This window comes from Leptopilina heterotoma, unplaced genomic scaffold, assembly GCF_015476425.1.
Source record: "Leptopilina heterotoma isolate Lh14 unplaced genomic scaffold, ASM1547642v1 Lhet_9, whole genome shotgun sequence".
NCBI lineage: Eukaryota > Metazoa > Arthropoda > Insecta > Hymenoptera > Figitidae > Leptopilina > Leptopilina heterotoma.
The window spans coordinates 187,037-212,884 of record NW_025111193.1 but is presented as its reverse complement, the minus strand read 5'-3'; the positions used below and the strand labels follow the sequence as shown (position 1 = coordinate 212,884).

Genomic DNA, 25,848 nt, shown 5'->3' with positions numbered 1-25,848 from the left:
AAGCAAACAGATTTAAATTGTTGTTTGAAGAAATTTTATTCTCTTCCAGTCGTTCAATTATAATGTCTTTGTTTTGAAAATAAGATAATGAGTAACTTTAGTTGTGCCATTCGAGGAATAAATTAGCAATTTATATATATGTTTCAATTCTACCGTGCAATAAGCCAACAGTTCAGTGCCTTATTTCATTTTCTTATCTTCTCATCTGTCACTCCAAAGGAACTCTGATAAAATAAATTGCTCGTTATGATTGTTAAGTCCCTCCTGACGCCAATATTGTCGTACGTAAACTCCCGATTTTATGATTTATCGCTTGAACATTATACATAGTAATTATAGAGTTAGTAGTAGTTTATTTATGCGTGCAATGTTGATTTTATTGTGAAATAGTTTGCATTGTGACAAAAAACATTAAAATTCTTTGAAATTATTTTTAACATTTTGGAAAAAACAAGCATGCTTAAAATTTTTAATTAAAATTCTTCAAAAAATTAATTAGTTTTTTTTAAATTATACAAAATTTCTTTTAAGAAATTCAACTATTTTCAAAATATTACATTACAATGTTTTTAAAAACTGATTCTTAGAATTTTTATTAATATTATTAAAAAATTCATCAAATATCAATTTTTTTTTAAATTTTCCCAAATTTCAATTATTTTTAAAAGATTTTACCAAAATTTAATTACACAGCCACACAAAAAAAAAAAAAGTTCTGATCTGGGGGTCTCACTATGTAGACTTTATGTTTTTTGGGTCGCTGAATCCGAATCCGAGGTCCATTTAACCCCATCAGATCAGGATTTTGACATAACCTCAAAAAACCAATATGGCGGACACATTTTTGAAAAGTTCATCGGATTCGCTTGAAATTCGTTACTCTGGGGTTTTTGGGGTCGCTGATTACGAATTTGAAGTCAGATTTCAAAAATTCAAAATGGCGGATCCAATATGTCTGTGTCAGCCATATTGAATCCGCCATTTTGAATTTTGAAAAACCGACATCAGATTCGTAATCAGCGACCCCAAAAACCCCAGAGTAACGAATTTCAAGCGAATCCGATGAATTTTTCAAAAACGTGTCCGCCATATTGGATCCGCCATTTTGAATTTTTGAAATCAGACTTCAAATTCGTAATCAGCGACCCCAAAAACCCCCGAGTAACGAATTTCAAGCGAATCCGATGAACTTTTCAAAAATGTGTCCGCCATATTGGTTTTTGAGGTTATGTCAAAATCCTGATCTGATGGGGTTAAATGGACCTCGGATTCGGATTCAGCGACCCAAAAAACATAAAGTCTACATAGTGAGACCCCCAGATCAGAACTTTTTTTTTTGTGTGGCTGTGTTATGTTTAAAAGATTTTATTAAATTTTTAATTACTTCTTTAAACATTTTACCAAATTTTTATATTTTTAAAAGATTTTACTAAATTTCAACTATTTTTATAAGATTTGACCAAATTTCAATTATTTTCCAAAAATATTGCAAACTTTCAATTATTTTCAAAAGATTTCACCAAATTTCAATTATCTTTCCGAAATTTCAATTATTTTAAAAAAGATCTTACCAAATTTCAATTGTTTAGACATTTTTCAACTGTATATATTTGAAAAAATATATTGTCTTTCAGAAATTGTTTTAAATTATTTTTTAAAAATTAATTCTAAAAATTTTTAAGAATTACAAGAAGTATTTGAATAGTTATTCGACAAAATTATTCATATTTTAAATAATTGAATTTATAAATCAGCTCTCTAAATTTGAATCAGTTTAAAAATAATTGATTCAAATGCAAAAAAAGTCAGTCATTGATTCAAATAGTAATATTTCTACACTAAAAAAAAATTTATTTGATTCAAATAAGCGATTATTTGACTATTATCAATTAAATATTTAATTGAATCGAATAATATTTATTGGAGTCAATGAAATGGTATTTGCTTTAAATACTGAAATTTATTATTAACTCAAATACCATTTAATTGACTCCAATAAATAATATTTGATTGAAGTAAACATTTAATTGATAATACACTGTAAAAACAAGTGTCTCAGTGTAACACGTTTTGTCCCCACTATTGAAACATTATTTAAGTGTTTTGCCTCAAAATTATTGAGGTAAAACACCTCAAATGTTTCAATAGTGGGGACAAAAACGTCTTATATTGAGACACTGTTTTTACAGTGTAGTCAATTAATCGGTTATTTGAATAAATTAAAATTTTTTTTCAGTGTACTAACATTTTGTTAAAAATAACTGATTGTCAGTTAAAAATGACTGATGTTTCGGTAGATTTTTTTTTTAACTATAATTCAATTAGATAGTCAAATTTAACTAATTTTTCAATTAGTTTTTTCTTTTACTGAGAATCAGTCATTGTTTCGGTTATTTTTAACTGATTCAGAAGCAAATAATCACTCACTGATTGTCAGGTAAAACTATGATTAAAATTTAGAGAGCAAATTTCTAAAAATGTATATCTTCTGCGGAGTATACATATAAAAATTGCATTTTTCCCTTAAAAGTCATTGAATTTAAGTGAAAGAGGTCAACGACAGTCATACACGTACATAAATAATGCACGAATGCACCGCAAGTGTGTTCGAAATCGAACACTTCAGATCCTCGCGTGGTATTAATTGGACTGTTTATCTCTCCCATAATATATCAAGACGGCTTATCTCATCACCAAATCTCATTATAAGTTAGCTGGGACGCCATCTTTCTGGCATCTCGACGTCGGCATCATTGGTCTGGAGAGAGAGAGAGAGAGAGAGAGAGACTGAAACAGTGTAGGAAACGAAAACTATATGAGAAGTAAACCGAATGTCGTTTGCAATGAGGGTGAGAGAACGTTTATTCGTTGGGGTTCCTGTTTGTCAGATGGCGTAACGTTGGTTAAATCTAAAGGGCTCTCTCTCCCTCTCTCTCTTACTATCTTTCTTTCTTTTATTCTCTCACTCTCTCTTTTATTATCTTTCTCTCTTTTACTCTCTCTCTCTTACTATTTTTTACTCTCTTTCTCATTTCTCCTCTCTCTGAGAGAAAAGTATAGGCGAGAGAGAGAGAAAGAGAGAGTGTGTGTAAAAGAGAGTAAGAGAGAGAGATATATGGGGGCGCCCTGTCGCGGCAACAGTGGTTGGCACATGGAAAACTGGGGGGGGAGGTTATTCTCGAGGACTAAAATCGTTTGGTGGGCGATGGAAGTGGATGATGGTGGTGAAGCAAAGAGGGTAGTAGACAGGGAGGGATGGGGGGGGGGGGGTGAAGAGACGCGCGACGACGCGACTATACTCTCACGATTTGCACCGCGCGCATTCGCCCTCTCATTTCTCCCCGTGTAAAAATTTCCCTACTTCGCCTTATTTGAAAAGGGGCGCTGATGAGGAATTAGTAAGGCCAACCACACTAGAAATTTCTAGATAGGTGATAATCGGGCACTCACTAGAATGCCCTATTTTTCAGATAGGGAAATCTAACTGGATCTATTTATGTCCCTATTAAATATTTCAATCAGGCCCTGACTAGAATGCCTCTAGTTGAATTCACACATTCTGATATTCTACTCAGGCACTGACAAGGCGATCTAGTTATAGAACCTCTCTATTTTTCCACATCATCACCTGATAGTCCAAGCGTGACGAAATTAGACAGGTCCTGACGAATTTTCCTAGTTTGCGCCTCACTTGCGAAAGGGCATTTATTCAGGGCCTTATTAAAGCCTATTTTCAATTTCTACATACACGGCGGGTCATTATACAAGGCATCTATCTCTCTCCGACCGATAGTGTCTGCCAATAAACTCGCTTCGCTTCCTCTCGCCGAAAGCGTGACGTAGGTCAGGATACGATTCAACTCTGCTTGGATGCAAGAGAGGGTCATTCGCATTGCGCTTTGCATTTTCAGAACCTCATGTATGTCCATATATACAACTCTCGGACTCACGCGATTTTATTGATACTTTCTTACACTTTTTTTCACCACTCACAATTATATTTAGATATCGTTTATAATTATACTTTCTGATGTACTATTTTCCCTACACAGAATTATTTATCGATATAGAATATCTATATTTATTTATCTATATTTATATATTCAAAGGTTCGAAAAAATTAGAGACAATAAAAATATCGAAAATTAAAAATTGAAATCCATTTGTATTAATATTGTTATTAACTCTCTAGGTTTGACTATAAATAATTATAGAATTACAAATATTGACGAATATTCTCAAGAGGAGAAATTTATAATTATTTATTATTATTATTATTATTATTATTATTATTATTATTATTATTATTATTATTATTTAATATTATTACCTAATTAAGTTTTTTAGAAAAAACCTGTTTTTAAAAAATTTTAATTAAATTAATTTCAATTTTCCTAAAATTTTAAATTGAAACCTTTTGAAATTTAATTATTTATCAAAAATGTAAACGAAACTATTCTAAAATTCAATTATTTTTTAAAGTTTTAAGTAAAATTATTCATTAAGTAATTTGTAAATAATAACTTTTTTTGGTATATCAAAATTCTTTTTGCTTAATAGTCAACTTAAAAGTTAGTAAATTTTACTAATAAATAGTAATTTCTACTAATTGATTCTGAATCAGTTAAAATTAACTGATTTTCAGTAAAAACAGGCCTCGGATATTCTAACATTTTCGACTATTTTCAAAAAATGCGACTTATTTCCACTTATTTTCAAAAATTACGACTTTTTCGACTTTTCTTCCGAATCAAGAATATTGAAATAATTTTTAGTATAAAATGCAACTTATTTTCGAAATTTACAAATTTGAAAAGAGTTTCAATAAATATTGAAATTTTGTAAAATTTAATTGAAAATAATTGATTTTTGTAAAAGTGTTTTATACAAATTTTTGAAAATCAACATTTGAAGAATATTAATTGCAAATTTTAAAAATATTGAAATTGAATTCCTCGGAAGAATTTAATTTTTAAAATAATTTTTAATATATTTCGAATACATTCAATTATTTTCTAAAATCTTAATAAATCCTTCGAAACAATTCAATTATTTTTATAAATAGCAAAATTCTTCGCAAGAATTCAATTATTTTTATAGATAGTAAAATTCTTTGCAGGAATTCAATTATTTTCAAAACATATTTAATTGAATTTCTCGTAAGAATTCAAATATTTTCAAATATTTCCATAAAATTCAATTATTTCCTAAAATTTTTAATAATTTCTCCGAAACAAATTCAACTATTTTTATAAATACTAAATAAATTTTCAAAATTTACAATGAAAGAGAGTTTCAATAATTGAAATTTTATAAAATTTAATTGAAAATAATTGATTTTTTTCAAAGTGTTTGATAAAAATTTTTGAAAATAAACTTTAAAAGAATTTTAATTGCAAAGTTTGAAAATATAATTGATTTCTCAAGAATTTTAATAAAAAATCTTCAAGTGTACTCTCTAAATCAGAATCAGCGAAAACTCACTGATTCTCAGCGGATAGTCGCTAATTCAAATAGCTATAAGTATGCCACTGAGAATCAGCGAATAGTCGCTGGTCCAATCAGCGGTTACGTATTATCGAATATGGCAGCTGTATTAATTTTCTTTTCAATCAATTTATAACCAACAATTATAAAATTTTGCAATAATATTTGTCTAAAATGTTTACGGGTATATGATTTATTATTTTTTATTACTTAAAACACTAATATTTTTGTGAATTTAGAGTTAGATTTTCATTATAAATTTATTTTTCCAATTCAAGGAAAACCACTTGAAAATTTATTAAATTCACCACCGAAACCACAGAAAATATGCTCACTTTAATGTTTACTTTTAATCACTACTCACTAATCACTAATTTCATCCAATTTAAATTAATTTGTCACTAATGTAAAAAAAACATTCCGCGTAATGTGACACATTTGCATAGAAATGACGCTACGAGTATTTTACACTTCTGCGCACACGCAGAGTTTACTGATTGCTTCAGTGACATCCACTGATCTTCAGTAAATTCCACTATTTTTCAGTGAAAACTTCGTTCACTGGTTAAAACAGCGCTTTTTTCGCTGATTCAGATTTAGAGAGTAAATTTAAAAATGGTAATTAATAAAAATTAGCTACAAGAAAATTATATTTAAAATATTTTTGAAAGAAATAATTCTTAGAATTTTTGCATTCTATTTTTTTAAAAGTCAATTATTTTCAATATTTTCAAATACAAATTTCCAAAAAATCAAATACATGCAACAAATAATAACATTAAAATTTTTTACAATTAATTTTAACTTTTTAACAACATATATTTATTTGAAAAATTAATTTTAAGAATTTCTTTATTATAATTTTTTGAAAATTAATTAATAACTTAAAAAACATTGACAGTTAGAATTATTATAAAGAACTGAATTTTTGTATTTAAATAATAAATCTGTTTATATTGTGGTCTTGGGTTCATTGAACCCAAGGTCACAATATAAACAGATTTATTTGACAAAAATTAAGGCCCTAAAAACATTCTAAGTTGTATTTAAATAATTGAATTCTCTAAGAACTTTTGGAAACTTATTAAAAATAATTGATTTCGAGAAGAAGTTTGATTAAAAATTTTAGAAAATAATTGAATTTTAAGAGAATTAAAGTTGTAATTTTTACAAATTATTAAATTTCAGAATGTTTTAAATTATTTTTAAAATTTTATTCCCTTATAAAAATAAACAAGAAGTATTTAAATATTTATTTAACGATATTATTCAAGTTTTACATAATTAAATTTAGAAATCAGTAAAAGATCAGAAAAATAAAAAATAAAATTTTTGTGACGACATTGAATTAAATAAACGACTTTTTCGACATTTTTTCTATTTTAAATCGACTAAAGCGACTTTTTTTGCGCCTTTAAAGTCGATCCGAGGCCTGTAAAAAAAATAACTGAAAAATTAGTTTAAATAGTAAACTAATTTAAATATTTTTAAATTAAAAAAAAAAATTAAAAATTTTAACATTTTTTTTAGTAAACATTTTTACAATTCAAATTTAGAGAGAAAGTGACAGAAATTTTAAGTAATTATTTAATTGGTCAATCAGTGAGAAAACTGTCTTATATATTTCAGCAATTTTGAACTGATTTTCAGTTGAATTTCACAGCTTAAAATTTCGAGAATATAGAGTCACTGATTATTTCTCTCTCAAGGAAAAAGAGAAGGAAAAAGTCCCTTTCTCTCCATTTCCCCTTTTTATCACACTTTACTCATCAACCCCTTTGCTCTTTCTGTTTTATCCACACACATGCACCTTCTTTTTTTCTTTTTTTTTTTTTTTGAATAAATAAAACGAAAACCAAATGTCTATGTTTGATAACGTATCGGACAACTCTTGTTTTCAGGGTGTCTGTGTGCTTGTGTATTTGCGATGAAAGAAATCCATTTGTAGGGGTGATTTGTTTATGGTTCTTTATATAGATATATATGTATACAGGGTCGATGCGCGTTGAAAAATCTGTAAATTTCATATAGGGCTTTTTTGTATTTGTTTTCACTGTGCTATGGAAAACTTGGATATATACTTCATTTATATTCTATTTTATTTCTCATAAATTCTGATTTTCAACGATTTTCATGCATGTCTGAGAGTGTTTTTCGAGTTCTTTTTTTTTTCTTTCTTTCTCTCGCGATATTTCGTCAAGTTCTGGGCGGGGAGAAAATAAAGAATTACAATAAAACAATTGCATTGCCAGGGGAAATTTTCTATTTGGAGAATATTGAATTTATGTTGAATTAAGAGTACATTTTTCGGGGTATTTTTTTGGGCGAAATAGTAATTTTACTAGTAATTTTACACATCAGGGCTCGGATTCTGCGACTTTTTCGACTTTTCTAAGGAAATGTGACTTCTTTCGACTTTTTTGTGAAAAAATGCGACTAATCGACTTTTTCGAGATTTTTTTTAGTAAAATGCGACTGAAATTAAAAATTTTTTTTTTTAAATTTAAAGGAAAAAGTTTGAGTCAAAAAAATGTTTTGTTACATTTATTTACAAATTTCTTTAAAATTTTTCGAAAACATCAATAACTTCTTTTTAAAATAAATATTTAATTATTATTTTTCCATAGGAATTAAAATTCTTCAAAAGATTCAAATTCAAACCTTTTTGAAATTAATTTATATCATTAATTTATATTATAAGAATTTATAAAAAAAATTTAACTTACATTAGTAAGTAATTGAATTTTGCAAAAAATTGTATCAGAACTTTTGAAAATAATTAAATTTCCAGGATGAATTTTATTATTTATGAAAATAATAAAAATTTTAACGAGGAATTTAAAAAAAGTTTTGAAAATAATTGAATTTCTGAGAAGAATTTTATTACTTTTAAAAATAATTGAATTTCTAGGATGAATTTTATTATTTATAAAGATAATTGAAATTTTGACAAGAATTTTATTAAAATTCTTTGCAAATAATTAAATTTCAGTGAAGAATTTTATTACTTTTGAAAATAATTGAATTCCTGTGAATAATTTTATTAATTTTGGCAAATAATTGAATTTCTGCGGAGAATTTTATTAAAAGTTATGAAAATAATTGAATTCTTGCAAAGATTTTTATTAATATTTGAAAAAAAAAATTATTTCCCGCAAAAAATTCAATTGAATATTGAAAATAATTGAATTTTTGTGAAGAATTTTATTAAAATTCCCTCAAATAATTAAACTTCCGTGAAGAAAATTCTGTTAATTATGAAAATAATTGAAATCTTGTAGAGAATTGATAAAAAATTTTTGAAAGTAATTAAATTTTTTCAATGAAATTTAATTAAAATTTTGTATTGAAAATAATTCAATTCTTATTATTAATTTAATCAAAAATTTTCAAAATAATTGAATTTCTTGAAAAAAATTTTAGTAATATTTGAAAATAATTGAATTCTTATGTTTTAAAAATAATTGAACTAGTACAAATATCTTTATTGATATTTGAAAATAATTGATTTTTTGCGAAGCATTTTATTACTTTCGAAGATAATTGAATTTCTGTAAAGAATTTTCTTACTTTTGAAGATCATTGAATTTTGCAAAGAATTTTATCAGAACTTTTGAAAATAATTAAATTTTTATGATGAATTTTATTATTTATAAAATTTTGAATTTCTGCGAAGAATTTTATTACTTTTGAAAATAATTGAATTTCAGAGAAGAATTTTATTATTTATGAAGATAATTGAAATTTTGACAACAATTTCATTAAAATTTTTGAATTTCGGAGAAGAATTTTATTATTTATAAAAATAATTTACATTTTAAAGAGAATTTTTAAAAAAATGTTAAAAATACCTATTTAAAATTTTGCTATAAATTTTATTAAATTTTTAAAAAAATTTTTTCTTGAGACTTTTTTCCGACTTCTTTGGTAATTTTATGCGACTTTTTCGTGACTTTTGTTGTAAATTTATGCGACTAAAGCGACTTTTTTTGAGTCTTAAAGACGATCCGAGCCCTGTACACTTTGAAGTGAATTTCAACAACGATATTAATTAATTATTTATTTCAAAAATTCTATTTAAATAGTAGAATAATAAAAAGTAAAATATAAATAGTAAATAAACAAGTAATATATATATATTATTAATATAGAATATAGTTGCGGCTAGAAAAAGCACAGCACAGTATTAAAAATAAATAATGAGAAACACAAGTTTATTCAAACCCCTTTTTTTGTCGCATTCAACAATTTAGGAAACTCGCTCTCGCAGTTTGCAGATACTCACAATAAATGAAAGTAATTTTTCATGAAAACTTTTATTCACATGTGCGCGTAGAATTGCAGCAAAAAAGAAAAAAAAACAAACAAACAAACAAAAGAAAATGAATTTCCGGCAAAATATTTAAAAAGTTAATTTCTTCAAGTGTTTCCCCTCGGAAAAGTTTCAACGAGTTGAAGCTTTTATTTATTTCTTTTATTTTTTTTTCTCTTCTGCTTCTTTTTTTTTTTGTTTTCCCTTCACAAGGAATCCAATGCCGCAGTAGTAACTACTTAGACGTCTGACTGTAATATTCCGTAACTACTGATTCGGACAAAATGCGATTACTCACGGGAATGCGCACTCTCATTCTGAGAGAAAGAGAAAAGCGCAACAGTTTTCTATATGAAAAGATCAATGCAATTCTTTTAATCTTTTTTTTTTTGCTCTTTTATTTTATTAAATATTCTCGTCAAAACGACGATAATATTTATGTATGATTAAAAGAAAGAGAGGAGAAAACAGGCTTCGCACTCATCTATATACTGAAACTTTACTATTTACTACTTACAATTTTTTTTTCTTTTTTTGACGATAAGCTACTATTTGGATTTTTTTATAAAATTCTTTGCAACAATTCAATTATTTAAAAAAATTAAATAAAATCAGTTTCAAAGAATTTAATTATTTTCATAACCCGTGTAGAAAAATTTCTTGGCGCTAGCTAGCAGTGCTAGATACATGGTAAATTTACATGCAGTCTAGCGCTGCTAGCTAGCACCACGAAATTTTTCTACACGGGAATTAATAAAATTCTTTACAGAATTTCAATTATTTTTAATAAGATTATTAAAACTTTTCCAAAGAATTCAATTATTTTCAAATATTTGACATTCCTGAACTTAAATAATTTCAATTTTACGACTAAAAAATAAAGAAAATGTTAATAAAAAAACAGTTGTAGAGATAAATGAAAATTGGTTAAATAACTTAAAAAGGAAATTTTTTTTAAAAAAGAAGATTTTTCTACTCAATTTGACTGAAATTTATAGATATAACAAGATTTAACTGCCTTTTAAAATAAGAAAAAGGGTCTTTTTAACTGCGTATCGATAAGACATATTTGTTTTCATAGCATCCTATCTACACTCTTATCCCTCTATTTTAAATCCTACTTCTAAATCAAAACAAATTTACGTCTAACCGCGAAGCCGTCAATGAATCTAAAGAGTCGTTAAATAATAGTAAACTTTTTCTGACTAAACAAGATTCTTTTTCTTCGTTTTTCTTTTTGTCGAACAACTATTTATTTATTTATTCTTGTAATATAATTTTTATTTACAACTAATATTTATTTACAACTAAATATTAATTGCAACTAATATTTATTTACAACTAAATATTATTTACAACTAATATTTATTTACCACAAATATTATTCACAACTAATTTGTATTTCTAACAAATATTATTTACAACTAATATTTATTTACCACAAATATTATTTACAACTAATTTGTATTTCTAACAAATATTATTTACAAGAAATATTATTTACAGATAATATTATTTACAACTAATATTCATTTACAACTAATAGTTGCAAATTTATATACGATTTTTAAAATTTATATATACGACCAATTATTAGTTCTGAATAAAAATGAGTAAACGATTGTGTTCAAAAATGTTTTAAATGAAGGACAAGTGTTCTTAAAGTGTATGTTTTAATTTAGGTCTATTTTTGAAATGTACAAATCTAAATTGTACTAATAATTTAATTTTCTTTCTTTTTCAGGTGAGTCCCGCTTTCTTTTTCAGGAAAATGCAGCTTTGGTGAGCGTAAATTAGTACTTTTTATTTATAAACATTGAAGTAAAAATGAGCAGAATTTTTTTTCCGCGTGTGGATAAATTGTACTCTTTAAATTTGAATTAGTAAAAAATTTAGCCACTAATTTAAAGTAGTAAGAATTTCAATTTTTTTTAATTTTTTGTACAATTTTAATGGAATTCCTCAAAAAATGTAATTATATTCTTAAAAATTTTATTAAAATTCAGCAAAGAAATTCAATTACTTACACATTTATTACAATTTAAGTATTATTTTAAATACATTTTTAATTAAATTTTTTCAAAAAATTGAACTATTTTCATAAATAATGAAATTCTTTTTAACAATAAAATTTTTTTCAAAATAATTTTCATAAAATTCTATGTTAGAAATTTAATTAATTTCAAAAATTAGGCAAAATTTAATTATTTTCAATGTCTACTTTCTTAATAAAATTTCACAAAAGAATTCAATTATTGAAAAATATATTTTAATAAAATTCGTCTCAGGAATTCAATTATTTTCAAAAATTATAATAAAATTCTTGTCAGAATTTCAATTATTTTTAATACAATTTTCATCAAACTCAACAAATGAAATTATTCTTAAAAATTTTATTAAAATTTGTCAAGAAGTTCAATTTTAAGAAACATTTAATTATTCAATAAAATATTTTTTTTGTAATTAAATAATTGAATTATCGTAGAATTTTCTAATTAAATATTGATTTAAAAATCAATTTCAGTTAAAATTTTAGATTATAATTAAATATTGAAAGCATTATAGCGTAAATTTTTAGAAATAATTGAATTTTCAAAAAGTTTCAAATTAAAATCTCTGAAAATTTTAATTCAATTATTTTCATAAATATTAAAAATCTTTGCAGAATTTCAATTCAATTTCAATTCAATTATTTTCAAAAGTAATCAAATTCTTTTGCACAATTCAATTATTTGAAAAAATTTAAATAAAATTTTTAGCAAAATTCAATTTTTTTTTTAATTTTTAATAAAATTTTTTGCAAAATATCAATTATTTTCAAAAAATTTTCTCAATTCTTATATGAATTTAATTATTTTCATAAATAAAACTTATTGCACAATTTCATTTATTTTTAATAAAATTTTAATCAAATTCCTCGAAAAATGCAATTTTTCTTAAAAATTTTATTAAAATTCGTCAAAAAAAGTCAATTTTTTAAAGAATTTGTTGATAAAATTTTTTATGGTAATTGTATTTTAAGAAATATTCAATTATTAAATAATTTATTTATTTGTATTTTATTTGTATTTAAATAATTGAATTCTAGTAGAATTTTCTAATAAAAATTGATTTAAAAATTAATTTAAGTTAAAATTTTAGATAATAATTGAATGTTGAATTTTTAGAAATAATTGAATTTAGAAAAGGTTTCAAATTAAAATCCTTGAAAATCTGAATTTTTCATATTTTTAACTAATAAATCTGTCTAATTAATTTTCTTTTTGATAAAGTTTAATTGGGAAATTTTTTTTGAAATTATTTAAAGTTTTTATTTTTTAATATATATTTAATTGAAGAATTCACGAGTAATTGAAATTTCGTAAAATTGAATTTTGTAAACAAATTGATTTGAAAATTCTCAAAGAACTTTTTGAAAATTTATTAAAATTTATTTATTAAAAAAATTGACTTAATGAAGAATTTTAGTTGAAAATTCTAGAAATAAATAATCGTAATGATGAAAATAATTTTTGAAGAAATTACAGTAACAAAGTAGCGAGTTGTAATTATTAGAAAACATGAAGAAAGCGATCACTTCGAGTCGAAGACTTGGAGTTATCGATATCTTCATGTTTTTTAATAATATTCTTATAAGTTATTGAGTTTCAAATTTTTGAAAATTTTAATTTCTATATGAAAAATTAATAATGATTAAATATTTATTTAAAGATGAAGTTATTGATATTTTTGAATCATTTTCGTATTAAAAACCTGGAAAAGTCAGGAAATTTGAAAAGAGCAAAAACGTGGTAACCCTGGAAATGTCATTTTTTCGAATTGTCATTTTTACGAAATGTCATTTTTGCGAATTGCCATTTTTACAAATCATCATTGTTCCGAAATGTCATTTTTGCGAATAGCTATTTTTACGAATTGTCATTTTTGACAAAATTGCTCTGGTAAACTTGTATACATATATAGATTTGCTATAGCAATTTTCGCAAAAGTGACAATTGGTAAAAAATGACATTTCGGATCATTGATGATTCGTAAAAATGACAATTCGCAAAAATGACAGTTCGGATAAATGCAATTCGGTAAAATGACAGTTCGGACAAATGACATTTGTGGAATAATCATGGCCTCATCCAAAATAATTAGAGAAATTACCTAAGAAATGTTAGGAAAATTTACCAATATTTGTTACAGTGTAGTAAAGAAGTATAGAGTTGAGAATTTAATTATTGTCAAAATCCTGAAATCCTAATAATCTCGAATCGCATTTTATAAATGTACACCTATACATATGTTGTCATGAGAATGCAACATCTCGGAAAAAATAATCCAGGATGGATTAAGCGCAGTGTTTTACTGACAAGTAGAGAGAGAGAGAGAAAGTAAAAGAGAGAAAAAACATTGTTCTCGTGAAGCACGCGGCTATTCTTTTGTCGTGACATTGCTATCATTTACGAATATCGCTACTTGTATACTTATTTCTACGTCTAGAGAGAGAGTTGCTCGCTGATTAACAGCGACTCCACTATAAATACATCAACAACCACACACTACAAGCAATAATGGATTGTGCCACTATTATCTTCCACTATTACACATGCACACTAGTTTTGTTTAAAGACACCCGGCGCAATATTGTTCCCGCGCGGAGCGGCGGCGGTGTATCGGCACAGCGGCCATTTTGATAATCTCCTACTCCCTCTTTCTTGCCCTCTCTCCTCTCCCTCCTCTTTTGCCCTCCCTCACATCCCGTATCATCTATCCGTCTATCTCGTTCGTGTGCCCGTGCTGTGGACCTCTCTGCATCATCCTCCTCTCTCTCCTCTCTCTCTCGCAATTCTCCCCCCACCAACTACTCACCCACTCGTCGACGACGACGCGCGTGTTTTTTCCTTGTGCGCCTTGACGCGCGAATCTCGCGAGCTTTTGCGGCAAAGACGTGCAAAGTGTCGCATCGTATCGTGTTGCACCGAAAACAATCATCTTTATTTTTTAATGTATTTTTCGCTGCGGTCTTTTCGATAACAATTCCTCTTTGGTGAAAAAAATAAATCGTGTGCGCAAAAGTGTGACAGTGATTGTTTTTTAATTTGTGAATACAGTGTTGTAATTAAGCGTTTCAGGAGGAGCGCGCGTCTGGATTAGCCGCTCTCTCCAAACGCAACTACGTCAGTGTCACGTGTATTCTTCGATTTTTTTTTTCCTTTTGTTCGTCGATTCTTTATTATATTCCGAATTTTATAATAATTTGTTCGTTGATTTAATAAAATATTTAATAAATATCTCGTTCGTTTAATATTTGTGAAGAAAATATAGATTCGGTGATAAATATTGCGAAGATTTAATATAATTAGTTTGGTGATTAATATTGCGAAGATGTAATAATTCGTTGATTAGTATTACGAAAATAATTTGTTCGTTGATCAGTTATTTTATATTGTGAATATTTACCAAAAAAGGGCAAAATTGTGTTGTGTGAAAAGAAATGAAGGTGTTTAATTCCCCATTGAAATACGACATTAGTGTCGGGAAATCAATAAGTTTCCGAAACAATGATACACCAGTAATTGTGATCATCAATTTCATACAAATTTTGTCCGTTTATTCGTAAAAAATTCTTTGGTGAGTTTTTACCTATTGTTTTGTGCTTTATATACTTTATATACTTAATATACTAAATAAATACCAAATATACTGAGTAAATGATAAATAAATACCAAATATACTAAAATATACTTTATACACTAAATATATTTGTTCGGCAAAATGATTCATCATTTTGATTCGATCTCTTTGTGTCTCTCTAATTAGATTGAATTAATTTCGCGGTTGACTCGATTTAGTTTTAATTAATAATTATAATTAATGAGGCTGAAGTTGGTTGGGTTTTTGAAAAATGCGGAAAAATTGAAAGAAATTTGTTTTCAGGTTAATTTATTTCCAAATTTAATGTGCGCGCAATTTTTTTGTGAAATTAACTTTTTACTGTAGAAGTTGGTTAACTATAAAAATAATTTTTGGAGTCAAAATAAATATATCGTCTGAATATATTTTTGGTTTTTGAAAAACGTTGCGGACTTCAGGGTCATGATAATTAAATAAATAGAACAATAACAACAACAATAAAGATTTTAAAAACGGATTTCAGCCTCATGATAATTAACTAAATACAACAATAATAATAACAACGGTATCAAAACAAAAACGTTTGTAAAAACATTGCGGTCTTCAGTGTCATGACAATGAACTAAATGCAACAATAACAACAACAATTATTATTATTATTATTATTATTATTATTATTATTATTATTATTATTATTATTATTATAAAAATAATTCACTGAGTAAAAATAAATAATTCAATAAAAATTACGCTTAATTCAATTTGAAAATTTAATTTAAATATATTTTTTTGGTTATTGGTTTTGTTTTTTGGTTATTATTATTGTTGTTGTTGTTGTTGATGTAAATTATTTATTTAATTTAAGTTTGAAATGAAATTAATGTTTGCCTTCTACTTGTCTCTAAATCTGAAACAGTGAAAATTTCACTTGTAAATTTACTCTCTCTAAATCTTAGCGTTATTCAGCGATTAACTTCTCACGACTTTAATTACCTATTTTCGCAGTGAAAATCAATTAAATATTGTCGATTTTTCACTTGCAAATTGGCGATTGAATTTGTGAGAAATTTTTTCTGAAAACCTTTTTTTTTTTTTATCTAGTTAACGGAAAGTTTTTTTTATTTTTAAATGATATTCATTTATAATTTTTACAACTTTATTTCTATTTTTATGTTCTTTGTATAGTTTAATAAAAATTGTATTGTTATAAAAATGATAATAATTACAAAATTACAAAAATTTATAATTCCCTTTTTTGAATCTTCAAATAAGCGAAATATTTCTTTTGTGTTCGAATATTTTTAAAAATTGCATATCTGAAGTGAAAAATATTAAAAATGAGCATTTTTTGTTAGTTAAAAATTTGATTTTTTTTTATTTATAAAAATACAATATATTGCAATAAAATTAAAAAGAAAAAGAGTGGACAAACATTTTTTGTTATTTGAACGTTCGAAACTTTGGGGACATGAATAATTTATAAAAATTGCAAAGTTCTAAAAATTATAATAGTTATAAAAATTGTATAAATTGTGATAATTACAAAATTATAAAGCTACGAAAATTATAATTTTACTCGAACCATATGCGGCTATTATGTTTTCATACGTTAAAATTAGCTGTCTTTAAATTTAAAATACAATTATATACATGATTTTATTGAACAGAAATAGTAGCTTTAAATTTCCGGATGAATCAGCATTCAGAGAAAGAAGTTGATTCAGAGGAACAAAACATAGTTGACACTACATATAGAGATTTAATCAAAGCTGATTGTTGTTTCTCACTATTTTATAATTATAACTCCTCCTTTTTCTTTAATTTCATATTTTCACTTGTAATTTTATTCTTCATTCATATTTTTCATTTTAAATAGTCACAAATTTTATTTTATTTCAAGTCCCAAATTTGATATACAATATTTATTTAGTCACTTGCGGAATTTTTTTTGTTCGCATTTGAAGTTCAGAACTGTAGGAATAACATTGTTTTTTTGTTACAAATTTATATAATTGAAATTGTTTTAATTGTTTTAAATTGTGTGGAGTAATTAATATAAAAATTGTTTTCTCGCTATTTTTCCAAAAGAGGCGAAAACTTATTGGATTTTTGTCCTTTGCTTGAGAAATCTTTTAGTCGGAGATTCTCCCGTGACGTCAAGACGTCATCGGGGTCAACCGGTCGCGACGGTAATTTGCACTTGTTTGTACATACTTGTTTTATAAAGAAAAACGGAGATCGACAAACTCACATGTTTTATAACGTTTTCCATTTTTTTCTCTCTTTCTCTTTCCCTCTCGGTTATATTTTACGTTTTGCGAGTGAAATTCATCTTCTAGCGGTTTATATGTTTTTTATAATTAAGTACTTAATATTTAGTTAAATTAGCTAAATATTTAATATTTAGTCAAATTAGTTAAATATTTAATAGTCAGTTAAATTAGTTAAATATTTAGTATTTAGTTAAAGAAATTAAATATTTAGTCAAATTAGTAAATTACTAGCAACAATTTGCGCGCTTACGCTCGCGGCTGACTTTACCTCGCTTTTTTAAATAAAATTAGAAATTTTAAAAATAATACAACGTAAAAATGTTTAATTCAATATTCTGACAAAAATTTCTTTTTAAATAACTTAAATCTTGAACAACTATCATAAATTAAATAAATTATTTTATGAATAAAATTTTACTTAAATATTTCAAAATTAATTCAATCTTAAAAGAGTTGCGTTTACAATTTCCATAAATAAATAAACTTCAAATGGTTTCAATTTGAAATTTTATAAAATTTCAATGTTGAATGAATTTAATTAGAAATTTTAATGAACTTACATAGATTTTTGAAAAATTTTAATAATTCAAAATCTTCTAAAATTAGTTAAATTTGTGAATATATTTTTAATTAATTATCAAAAATAATGGATTTATAGAAAAATGTTAGTTAAAAACACTAAAAAAATTGAATTTCGAAGAAGTTACAAATAATTGCAGAAATTCAATTATTTTCAAAAATTTTCGTCATTTCAATGATTTTCAATATATTTTATTTTAATAAAATTACCCAAAAAGAATTCAATTATTTAAAAACAATTTTAATAAAATTGTATGCAAACATTTAATTATTTTCATAAAAAATACAAATTTCCCAGGAATTCAAATATTTACAAATTTTTTATAAGTTTTTTTCTCAATAATTCAATTATTTTCATAAATAATAAAATCCATCGTAGAATTTCAATTATTTTTAATACAATTTTAATGAAATTCCTGTAAAAATGTAACTATTCTAAAAATTTTTATAAAAATTCGTCAAAAGAATTCAATTATTTAAAAACTTGTTAATAAAATTCTTTATAAGAATTAAATTTTAAGAAACATTCAATTCTTCAATAAATAATTCACTTTTATATTTAAATAATTGAATTTTCGTAGAATTTTGTAATAAAAATTGATTTGAAATTGAATTTTAATTTAAAGTTTAGATAATATTAGAATATGAAAATAATTTTTAAGAAGTTACCAGTAACAATATTCTTATAATATAAAATAATTATTTTATCTCTCGTTCATGTTTAATTATTATAAAACATTAAACATGTTTAATTATTATAATATTATAAAATATTATAACAAATATTTTTAATGTTGATTAATTTAAAAAAGGTTTGAATTTAAAATTTTTGAAAATTTTAATTACTATGGAAAAATAATAATAATTAAATATTTAAAATATTTCAAAAATAAATTATTGTTTTTGAATAATTTTAAATTTTCTAATTGACAAATATAATTTATAAACATTTTTTTCCTTTATTTTTAAAAAACTTTGAATTTTCTCAAAGGAAAAAAATGAGTTTGTAAACAATATTGTTATTCAGAAATAAGGGGCCGTACACATAATACGTCACGCGATCAGGGGGAGTTTTAATTAAGAACTAAATATTTAATAAATAACTAATTTGACTAAGTATTTAATTAACTATATTTTCTCCGTATTCTTTCATTCATTCTGTCCGCAGTACGAAGTAAGTTTCTATGTATGGTTTTGTTTTTTAAAACAAAAACTTAAAACTTTAATATTTATAATTAAATTACTTAAATACTTATAATGAAACATTCTTCATTACCATTATTAAATAATTAAATTAACTAAATATCATATTTATACAAATTGCACATGTTTATCATCATTCTTCTTCTTCCTCTTCTTCTTCTTCTCTATATTCTCATTATCATTCTCGGTTCGTATATGTTGTTTCTCATCTCTCTCTTTCTCTCTCTCTCTCTCTCTTGTCGTTACTTGGCAGATTATTACGTAAGTGACAGTGCTCAGAGCTACTATGCGGACAAGTTGGTTTCCTTTTAAAAATGGCCGCCTACTATTCCGAACGAAGAACCTCGGGAGCTTTCGTATGTATATATATAATAAAAACAGAGTCTCGATGCGATGCTCTTCTCTCGCGTGTTCGTGCCTCTTTTTCCACTGTACATACGCCGATACGCGCCAATTTCCCCCTCTCGCCCTTCTATATCACTCCACTAAATCTGATTCAATGACGTTATATATTTTCTTAAAGGCATTTCATTTAAAACAAAAAATTATTATCTTTGACGTCAGAAATTTTATTTTTCTATTTTATCCCCACGTGAGATTAGTTGGGATTTTATTTTATTAAATTATTTGTTTTCTATTCAGGAAACAAGTTCTCTTTAATTATTCAATTAGAAAATAAAAAAATTTTTGAGTGAATAACAAAATTTCGGTTACATAAATATATGTTTACTTGTGTATATTAATAGTATATCACTGAAAAAAATGATTTGATTCAAAAAAACATTAATAAATAAATATTTACTTGAATTAATTTTTGAGTCAATTATATGGTTCAGTTTATACTTGCTTCAATTTCAAATAGTTCAAATACTGAAATTATTGGTTCAAATACAATTAGTTTGATTTCAATTAAAGTTTCTTGATTCGGACGGGTCTAGTTTGTCTCGTTTGTGAGAGAACTTTCATGCCATCTGGACGGCAAGTAGCGGAGTTTTAATGGCGCGAAATTCAAATTCAATTAAATAAAAAACACTTCTAGGACATTTCTTTAACTGGAAACTGAAGATATTTGTCGTTGAGTTAAGTTTCTTTTTGAGCGAATAATAATAATTATTATTAATAATAATTTCACGACTTTAATTGGTTAAAAGTTATAAATAAATAGTTTATTTGATTTAAATTAGAACCCTTGATGTCAGCGTCGTTTTTTCTACAATTATGTCATGCTTTCACAAATTTATTCGTGATGAATACAAGTTTTTATTCGTGATGTTGTACATATAGTTAAGAAAAATGTTACTTTTTACTTTCGTTACATATATACAGTTAAAAAGAATTTGGAGAAAGTTTGTATGAGTATAATATCGGTAAAAGTATATATTAACGTTTCAAATAGAGTTCATTGATTAGATGGCTAAGTTTAGATGATATGATTTTCCTCATTTTCAAGCTCAGTTCGATGCTCGGAAGAGTTCAATGACGCTATAGGCGTTCGCACAAAGGAACTTTGTGCTCTACGTTGCCATCGCAATATCACACGACAAAGTAGTTGACTATATGGCAGGTTTTGTCTCTCTATATATATCGAAAACCTTTATTTTATTTACACTCCAGTGTTTATTCTTCTTTAGTCTTTTTTCCCCACTTTTTTTTCACATTTAGAGATCCACTTTTTGCTTTTTATTACACTGATGAAATATTTGTTCTAATTTAACTGATTAATAACTTATTTAACTAATTTATCTGATTATAGTTGAAATTTTAAAAATTGTATCGAAAAAACTAAAAGTTAAAAACTAAGGAATTAAAAAATAAAAAAACAGAAGTAGGACTTTAAGAGTGGAAATATGTTTTTCGATGAGTTTGATCTGCTTTGAATAACTATATGGCAGGGAATGAGAGAAAAAAATGTCACCATCTTTAAAAATATATGCTTTTCTTTTTTTCGAGAGAATTTTATTCGAAATTAATTTCCATCATGTCAACTTTCTCCCCGAGCATAATATGTAATTATGTTTATATATTCTTTTGCATAATTGCTAATTGAATAATTTTACAACTCTAGTGAATAAAAGTTTGTTCCACTTGTGATCTGGCGAGCTCGGTTCCCTTGACACTGACACACTGACATCGTTAGTCGATTGGTCAGGAGGAGGAATGAAAAAATAACCCAAGAATTGCATGTTACTTTCTTATAAACTTTGTGTAAATGTAAAATTATTAGCTGAGGAGATTGATGAAAAAAGAATCGACTAGGAAACTTATTTCATTTTTATACCGTTATTAGAGAGACTACTATATTCCTTTTTTTACAAAAGAGACTAAAAACTACAAAGGGGACTAAAAACTGCAAGAGAGGAACTAACAAAGACTAAAAACTACCAGAAAGACCAGAAAAAACTAGAAAAGACTAGAAAAAAGTAAGTTTCGAGGAAAGAAGAACTTGAAGTTCCCAAGCAAATTTTTTTGACTTTGAACTAGATTTTTTCATATAAGTATTAAGTATATAAATTTCATGTTATTTCGTGCTATGAAGAGAGAAAATTTTTTTCGTTTCATTATAGAGGTAAAAAAAATGCTTCTGTTGTGTAATGAAAAAAAAAAATTCATCAAACAAACGGAATATCGACTCGTATATATAAATGTGTGAGAGAGAAAGATTAATAAATTAGTGGTGAGATGTCACACGAAGTGAAATGTACAGTTATACCGGAGTTTTGAAAACCAGAGAACAGATATCACACGACTCGTTACAATTTTATCCAGCAATGAAAATAGTTTCCCTTCCATTTATAGCGGAGGAGCGAAACGTTGCTTTTGAATATATTCATTCTTATGCTCTCTATTAATTTTTAATAGATCGCTGAAAATAAAGTACATCTGCCAAAAAAAGAACAGTTGTCAAAATATCTCCGCTGGTTTAAAGAGAAAATTATTAATATAGTAGCAATTTTGGAACCAAATTAGTATTGGTACCAAATCAGTACATTGGTACATTGTTGGTACTAAATCGTTTATTTGCTAATATATTTTAATACCAAAATAAGTTAAAATTCTAAAGGATTATAATTAGAGGTACATTAAATTTTTTCCGACAGCAAAATTTCGAGTTTGCTAAATTGAAAGATGGAGGTGTGTTGTTTGTGTGCACAATAACAATCTTATTACGTTGTAGATCTTTTCTCTTCGGTAATATAGTTGAATATTTACTCGTCCTTCGTCATTCACTGGCACAAGTGTTTTGAAATGTTAATGTCGTCTCATTCGTCGAACGCTTTCTTTATAGTTTGTCTCTCGTGCCTTGTAGCGATCTCGTGTCGAAAGCAACAACTCCTTCAATCGCATGATATTGCCAGTGTAAAGCAAAGAACGAGACTATAATAAATCAATAATAGCACACAAGTCTCTCTCTCTCTCAAGGTGTACAATTTATCAGATAGAAGATAACTTCTTTAAACTCTCTATAATCGCCCTATTTTTCAATCATTATTCAATTTCAATCATTAATCTCTATTTTTCCTCTTATTATTTTGTATTAGAACCTGATGCAAATGCAACTGTAAACCGTAATTGTAAGAATGGTGCAAAACTACTTTTGGAAATATGCTTTAAAAATTGTTCAGAAATGCATTAAAAAATGATTCAAAAATGGTTAAAAAATTTCTCAGAAATGCTTGAAAAGAAACCGCACTTTTTTTGGAACATCAATTTTGTTTCCTCTTATTATTTCGAATTATAGGAATCGATGCTAATGCACCTATAAACTGCTCTTGAAAGATTTTGGTACAAAAATAATTTGAAAATGTTTAAAAAATGCTTCAAAAATACTTTAAAAATGGTTCAAAAATGCTTCAGAAGTGCTTCAAGAGAAACAAACATTGCTTTTCTTTATATGTATTAATACTAATTCTGTACTATATTCGATACTGCATACAACAAGTATGATAGAGGATAACAATATCATAAAAGCAGATGAACTTCAAAAGATTTTAATTTAAAATTTTGTAAAAATTTAATTTTCAATGAATTTTATTAGAAACTTTAAAAAACTGGATCTTAAAAAAATTTTAATAACTAAAACATTTCTGAAATTAGTTAAATCTTTTAATAATATATTTAATTGATTATTCAAAATAATGGATTTATAGAAGAATTTTGGTTGAAAACAATAAAACAAATTGAATTTTGAAGCAATTACAAATGATTGCAAAAATTCAATTATTTACAAAAGTAGTAAAATTCTTCTCAGAAATTCAATTATTTTCAAAAATTGTAATTACTTTCAAAAACTTTCCTCAATTTAATGATTTTTAATATCTACTACTTTAATAAAAATTCCCAAAAGAATTCAATTAGTTAAAAAAAATTTGAATAAAATTCTACGTAAACATTTAATTATTTTGATAAATAATAACATTTTTTACAAGGATTCAATTATTTTCATAAATACATAATAAAACTCATCGCAGACTTTCAATTATTATTAATACAATTTTAATCGAATTCCACTAAAAAAAGAATTGAATTTGGGAGACGATACAAACGATTTTAGAAGTTAAATTATTTTAAAAACCTTTACTACAATTTATTTATTAGAATTTAAGTATTATTTCCAATACATTTTTAATTGAATTTCTTCAAAAAATTAAATTATTTTCATTCTTTGTAACAATTCATTTCTTTCAAAATAATTTTAATAAAATTCTTCGTAGAAATTAAATTAATTCCAAAAATTTGTCAACATTCAATTATTTTTAATGTCTATTTCAATAAAATTTGACAAAAGAATTCAATTATTTAAAAAGAAATTTTAATAAAATTCGTCTAAAAAATTCAATTATTTTCAAAAGTAATATAATTCTTTGCACAAATTCAATTATGTTAAAAAATTTACAAAAATTCTCGTCAAAATTTCATTATCTTTATAAATAATAAAATTTTTCTCAAAAATTTAGTTATTTTCAACAATTTTAATAAAATCTTGGCAAAATTTCAATTATTTTCTAAAATTTGTCAAAATTCAATTATTTTTAATGTCTACTATTTCAATAAAATTTCACAAAAGAATTCAATTATTTAAAAAGAAATTTTAATAAAATTCGTATCAAAAATTCAATTATTTTAAAAAGTAATATAATTCTTTGCACAAATTAAATTTTGTTAAAAAATTTACAAAAATTCTCGTCAAAATTTCAATTATTTTCAAAAGTAGTAAAATTCTTTTCAGAAATGCAATTATTTTCGAAAAAATTTTAATAAAATTCTTGGCAAAATTTCAATTATTTTCAAAAGTTTTTCTCATTTAAATGATTTTAATCATCTACTATTTTAATAAAATTTGTCTCAAGAATTCAATTATTTTCAAAAGTAATATAATTCTTTGCAGAAATTCAATTATTTTCAAAAATTTTAATAAAATTCTTGGCAGAATTTCAATTATTTTTAATACAATTTTCATCAAATTTCTCGAAAAATAAAATTAGTCTTAAAAATTTTATTAAAATTTTTTTAGGAGAATTCAATTATTTAAAAATTTGTTCATAAAATTCTTTATGGAAATTCAATTTTAGGAAACATTTAATTATTTAATAAAATATTTATTTTTGTAGTTAAATAGTTGAATTCTCGTAGAATTTTCTAATAAATATGGATTTAAAAATGAATTACAGTAAAAATTTTAGATTATAATTGAATATTGAAAGTATTATAGCGTGAATTTTTAGAAATAATTGAATTTTCAAAAGGTTTCAAATTAAAATCTTTGAAAATTTGAATTTTTCATACTTTTAATTAAGAATTCTGTAGAATTAATTTTTCCCAAAAAAATCAATGGATTTTTTTTTTTTTATTTAATTATTTTAATTATTTTCGTTTTTTAACCTGGAAAATAAGAGCAAAAGCGTGGCAACCCTGAAATGCACCTGTAAACCGTTCTTGTAAAAATGGCACAAAGCTGCTTTAAAAATGGTTCAAAAATGCTTGAAAGTGCCTAAAAAATGATTAAAAAATGGTTGAAAAAAGCTTTTAAATAATCAAAGATGCCTTCTCTTGTTTATAATAATATTAATTTAATACTAATTTGGTACTAATTTGGTACTATATTCTGTTACTGGTATACAGGTGCTAATTCGGCATATTAATTGCCATATTAATGAACATCGATGAAATAAATATTAGTGTAGATTTCCCCCGTGGAACACACGGAGGGACATGAAGCTTATTGATTTACAAACGTTCTCATATAACGTGCAATTCATAGTGGTCTTATGTAAATTATGTCGCTTCTCGAAGGTTAAATCCCTGAAATGTAAACCAAGGTCAATAAGACTTGCACATCTCCCAACATGACACCACCAGTTGAAATCTAATTTT

General features: G+C 25.2%; 1 protein-coding gene across 6 annotated transcripts in view; it reads left to right on the top strand.

Moving 5' to 3' along the window:
• LOC122511719 (AF4/FMR2 family member lilli-like) overlaps positions 1 to 25,848 on the top strand; it is a 315,906-nt gene that overhangs the window by 116,197 nt on the left and 173,861 nt on the right. The window contains exon 1 of one of the 6 annotated variants that reach the window (XM_043627150.1): positions 14,091 to 15,418. The exons of the other annotated variants lie outside the window; for them this stretch is intronic. The gene's annotated coding sequence lies outside the window, so the exon portion shown is untranslated. Of the gene's footprint in view, positions 1 to 14,090; positions 15,419 to 25,848 lie in introns of those variants that run through there. 6 annotated transcript variants of the gene reach the window in all.